Below are 6000 nucleotides of genomic sequence, written 5' to 3' on the forward strand. Positions count from 1 at the left end.
CAGAGGACACATCCTGATGTATTTTTAAGCACTATATTCATAGTGACAGTTTTATTCAAGTTGCATACTATGAAACTGGTCTCTTTAATATTTTCTGAAAACTTTTCCCTTAATTTTTGCTTTGGCCCAATAGTTAATTTTTTTTATTTTTGTATGGGTTGATATGTCAGAATATTGAGTAGTTCAGCCAACTGAAAGGTCTAAAGCCTCAACCCAGGCGATGGATTCACTAGAGAAAATAGATACTAGACGTCAGATACGGATTTTCCAAGCCAGGCGCTGCGGTATCCCTGGGCCTTTGCTCAACCCAAACTCAGCCCCTGGACCCACGAAATGGATGAACTTATATTTCTTCTGTGGTCTTCCTCCGTCCTTCTTCCTTTGTCAGACTCGCCACACGGTGCCCAACACTCCTCCAGACAAAATCCATTCTTCCCTTCTCTGAGCTCCCCCGATGCTTAGAGCGCACTTCTATGTATCCGCGGCCCCATTTTATCACAATCGTTTGTTTCTCCAAGTAGGCGACCTTTTGGAAAGAGGAGAGAAGCCACTCTATGTCCCTGCTGAGCACCTGGTCGCTGGAGGTACTCAGAGTAAGTCCCCGACGGTATTGGTTCAAACAGGGATAGAGCTGGGGTGGGTCACCCCCAGCCTTGCCCCCAGCCCGGCCCCGGCCCCACCTGCGTCCAGGCCCTATCTCTCGGGGCGCGCCAGGGGGATTTTGCAGCAAGCCATAATAACAGGTGGCCCTCTGGTGGATGAACGTGAGATGAATCCATTCGTAACTTCTGCGGAAAGTGGGAAGGAAGGCTTCCTGATCAGACGCACACGGAGCTCTGCGCCCCAGCATCCCTGGGACGGTCCCGCCTTGGTGTTTCAGGGCTGACCCCGTCCCGGGAACGCTGAGGTGTCTCCCCGTGACGCTGGCATCTGTGCGCTGGTGGGTGTCCGGACTTTCAAATAAACGGGATGTTTTGGTCACAAGGGCGTTTTTCTGTGCTTGCTTGGGAGCTGACTAACAATCTCAGTCATTTGGTTTAATGCACGAAGTCCCTCATGTTCTTGAATCTGGCCCCAATCAGAGCGGTGTTACAAATCATCCAAGGTCAAATGGAATGATATACCGATTTAAATAGAGAACCCAATCCACTGGACCCTACTGTCTCTAAAATTCATTTGAGCTCATCATATCCTCTTTCAGATTATTTATAACACAACTCAAGAAACAGTATGTATTTTCCTTGCCTTTAAGGCTTCTGTCTCCCTTTTTTGGAATATCTTGTCTTTTTAGGCCGTGGGGGGAAAAGATGTCCGCAAAATTAAATTTTAACTCAGGAATTCTGGGCTTGGCTCAGCATGAAAAAGGAAAATCACTGTGTATTTCAGGCAGTAACATGAATCTGAAGTCTGTCCTGTGAGTGACGGTCTCCTAGGAGACCCAAGCGTAAATCGTCACCATGGAGACCAGGGAGCCTGCTTCACCCTCATGCTGAAGGCATTAGCATGGATGATCGGCTGGGTCTTGTTGCATGCAGGAAAGGCTATAAACGCGTGGCCAAGCCTTACAATGAGCGCAATTGTGTGCCCACGTGTGAGAGGTGGGATGCCAACTCCGGGTCCCTCCCTCTGGCAGGAAATCTCACGGGCTGTGCTTTTAAAATGCCCCTAGCCCCTGACAATGATGGGGACAGTCACAGAAACGCAACCGCACCCAGGAGCGATCAGGGGTAACAGCCACTCCAGGCGAGAGGCCTCTCCATCCAAAACCAGACGTTGGGGAGACGGCTCCCCAGACAGACAGCGCTTCTTCTGTCTGCCTGAGCACAAGATAACATAACCTCTGCAACAAAATAAACGTTCCCTTTAACACAAAGAATGGATGTCATGTTTTAGAAGCTTGAGGTACAAAGTCTCCATTTTAAAAGGGCTTTGTGATGAAAGAAAGCATTTTGTTCAGACAGAGTACATATCCTTGGTTTCAAACAGCCACGTTCCACCTGCCTGGTCGACTGTTAAATTTTTCTCCCCTAAACATGTCCGTGGTTCATTGGTCTCCTGTTACCCTCTTATCTAGCATTTTAACACCATTCAACTCTTCTAACTCTTTGCCGCTGTTAGACCTTTGTTAGGCCTTTGAATGTAGAGGCCACTGTATCAATTACTGTTAATCTAATTCCTTCCTCTCTGCTTTGGGACAGCACCTACCTCAGCGAGTTCTCGTACCATTTCATTTCCACCTCCTGAAACTGTCCTTGTTCTTTTTTTTAAAAGATTTTATTTATTTACTTTTAGAGAGAGGGGAAGGGAGGGAGAAAGAAAGGAAGAGAAACACCTATGTGTGGTTGCTTCTTGTATGCCCCCAACTGGGGACCTAGCCCACAACCCAGGCATGTGCCCTGACTGGGAATCGAACCGGCGACCTTTGGGTTCACAGGCCAGTGCTCAACCAGCTGAGCTACACCAGCCAGGGTGAAATTGCCCTTGTTCTAATTAGAAACTTGGTGCTTTGGGTTCCTCAACGCATCCTTCCATCCCACTTCCTCCTCCGGTGTTGGTGCGTAACCACAATGGTCCTATGTGTACACGTGAGTTGAAAATACATTCAGATGAGAAAATATACCCATTAGACGGGGAAAGCTATAAGGGTGTCAGTGGGTAAAAAAGACCTATGGTCTGGGATTCCAGACACTCACGAAGGCGTACAGGACTCGGTCTGAGTGTGCCGATGGGACAGCATATGCTGTGCAGAAGGGCAGCAACCCCCACTCCGGGACAGGACGTGGTCACCGCCTGCGTTCCCTGTCACAGCGGATGTGAAAGAAAAGACAGGGAGCAACCTGTGGTTTGAAATTGCACATTTCACACTTTCTTTGAACTGGAACTGGTCCTTCCCAGCAGTCCGGGGGGTGGGGGGAAGAGGGGGAGACCAAAAGTAGGTTTACAGTTATGAGTGTACGGTAAACACAGACTTTATGCTTGTATTTTATTTGTTAGTTACCGTGTTAGTTTCCGCACGAACAACTGTAAAGCTGTTTTTGCAAACAATGGCGAACAACGAATGGGAAGCCAAGCATTCCTCACAAGGGAGAAAAATCTGATCTCGCTGCTCATTTAACTCCCCCACGTCCCCGTTGCGCAAAGTGGGTTGTTTCTCCTGAATTCACCGTTACACTTAACCACAACCGCTGCAATGGCTGTCACCCAGCACCTACACCATGACATCCACGTGCAAGACTTCGACCTCTATTTAACATTCGCCTCAGGGAACAGCCTAACTCTCAGCCCAAAGGTAATCTCTCATAACGTCATCAGAAAAGATGATGAAAGATATGAGCGTAATACGCTGCATCCAATAGATTTCATAATAAAATCAAAAGCAGTCAGAGGTACCGCTTTATGCCATGAGTGAGTAGTAAATAATAAGGTCTAATTTAAATGCGTTCATCAGCTAATCAAGCAGAATACCCGCGTCCCCTGCAAAAGGAATGGGTAAAAGTCACCTCCTTCATTATTTCACATCCTGGGCTGTGGTGTATAAATCGCATGTCGTTTGTAGCCATGGTTGTGATTGTCTGCTTTCCACGGCTCCAACACTGTCATCACCATAGTAACTAATGTACTTTAGTGACAGCAAAGCGCAGGGACATGAACATGAAATCATAAAAGTAAAAAAGGATCAAGCATGAGTAGGTTGAGTGAACACCAAGGTAAATTATGCTGGGAGCTGTTACTGGTTTTATTACTACAGACACACAAAGACACGTCGAACTCATGTTTAGTTGCCTATAAATATTGCCCACATGAAATCATCAAAATGTCACGTGTGTTTCTTCTTTGAAGTGCTACTTTCCAAACTGATAACCATTTTTATTTATCTTCTCAAGTGAAGTCATTACAATTTAGGAATATGTCTTCCTGTGGTTACCATTTCTTATTCACCCACAGACTTAAAATGAAGTCTAACATAATTTGAACATTGTTATATAACTAGATTCATCTGTCTGGCAGTGCTAAAGTTTTGGAACAATTTTTTTTTATTATCCTCACCCAAGGACTTCTTTTTCATTGCTTTTTAGAGAGAGGGGCGGGAGAGAGAAAGAGAGAGGGAGGGAGAGAGAGAGACTTATGGTTTGCCTACCCATACACACCCCCACCGGGAATTGAACCTGCAACCTTTCTGTTTATGGGATGATGCTCCAACCAACTGAGCCACCGAGCCAGGGCTGGGAGCAATTTTTAAACGAGGGCAGAAAAATGTAAATAAAAATTAGTTTCAATGGAGTAAATAGCAGAACTGTGAAAAAGGAGTCGAAGTGAGGCTGCCTGAAAGAGCATGAAATAAGGAAGAATAACACAGGAGAGGCCGGTGTGAGAGGAGAGAGAGATGGAGAAAGGTCTGGAAATGTTTTCACAGTGTTGATGTGAGGCAGCTCAGGGGTCACCCCACTGATGATCTGTTGCGTGACAAGCACAGGCAGCTCACAGGTGCCTGAATTCCATGGTTATGATGCCACAGGGAAGGATCAGGCAGGCAGACAAGTTTCTCCTAACATTGACCGTTGTAGTCAAAGAATTGCTAGAGACCAGATTCATCAGTATGTTTCCGTTTCCACTTTTTTTAACTGAATTTATTGGGGTTACACTGGTCAATAAAATTACATAGGTTTCAAGTGTACAATTCTATAATACATCATCAGTACGTGATACAGAGAGATCTGATTAAGCTCACTAGGGAGAAGTGGGAGGGGCTGGACAAGGAGGTTGCCAAGGCAATGGATGGCAGTCTAGGTCGGGATTGGCTGAGAAACTGAAGCCTCCAGAGCCAATGGAAATAAAAAGAGGGCAGGCTCTTGGCTCAGGAGCTTTTTGGCTCCTGAGCTGGCTCTCTCTCTGGCTCTGGCCCAGGTTCTCTGGCTCCTGGACTGGTTCTTTCTGCCTCTCAGGCTCTTCTTCCTCGAGGATGCCTGGATGATGGTGCTGCAGCTGCCTGTGTTTCCCAGCGGACGGTACTTTATACGGGAAGGAACTCTGGGCACAGCCTAGGATCTGGTTGGGCTGGCAGAGGGTGGCAGGTTTATTCTCTGGGTGTTCTAGAGGGAACTGGCCCTGAGGCAGAAGCCTGCCATCCTTCCGGAATTGTGTAGCTTTTGTGTCTTACGTTGTTTTAGTTTGTAAACAAGCCCTACAGAAACTGAAGGGAAACAAATAATAGAACCGAGGTGTTAGAATTTAGCTTTAATTGAGAGGCAGACCTCAGACTCCGCTGAAAGATCAGTTGGGATGAGTGAAATGTCAAAACGCAGATTAGCTGAATGCACGCATACCCATCAGCAACTTACACTGCAAACTCACCGTAGCGCTGGGGCAGGGTGAGGGGAGAGGGTGGGCTCCCATTTTTTTCTTCACAGCCTTCAGACCAGGAAAAGATAAAATTGTCCCCATTTTGTAGGTAAAGAAACAGAGACTTGCAGATGCTAAGTAACTTGTCGGAAATTACAATCAGTAAACTGAAATCTAGATTCCAATAGAGGCCCATCTCCCTCTTTACCATCAGCAGCACTTTAAGACGAGACCTGTAATTAGAACGGAGTTGAACGGGTGGGGAGGTTCCTTGGGGGAGTTACTCTAATGAGTAGGTAAGAGTGAGTCGTAATTAGCGTTTCAACGATCTCCAAGTAAATTAGCGCTTCCCTGTTCGGAGGGGGCTTAAAAAGTGAGTTTGGTGAGGTAGGGGCCTGTGCTCAGCCTTCCTATAAAAATAATCTGAGCACCCCATAATTCTGTGCCTCACCCTCTGAGTCATCCCGCACCACGTGGAGGTGAAATTAATTAGATTTGACAACATGCATTGCTTCAAACCAGAAGAATAGAAAACATTAATCACCACCCTTTTTTCCTATGCTATCAATTTAATTAATTTGGGGCTGGGTTCCTAATGACTGTTAAGCGTTGTGAGGTTAGACTCCCCGCCTCCACCAAGCTCCATGGGGGTGGGACCCC

The sequence above is a fragment of the Furipterus horrens genome, unplaced genomic scaffold, assembly GCF_987537825.1.
Source record: "Furipterus horrens unplaced genomic scaffold, mFurHor1.1.pri manual_scaffold_16, whole genome shotgun sequence".
Classification (NCBI taxonomy): Eukaryota; Metazoa; Chordata; class Mammalia; order Chiroptera; family Furipteridae; genus Furipterus; species Furipterus horrens.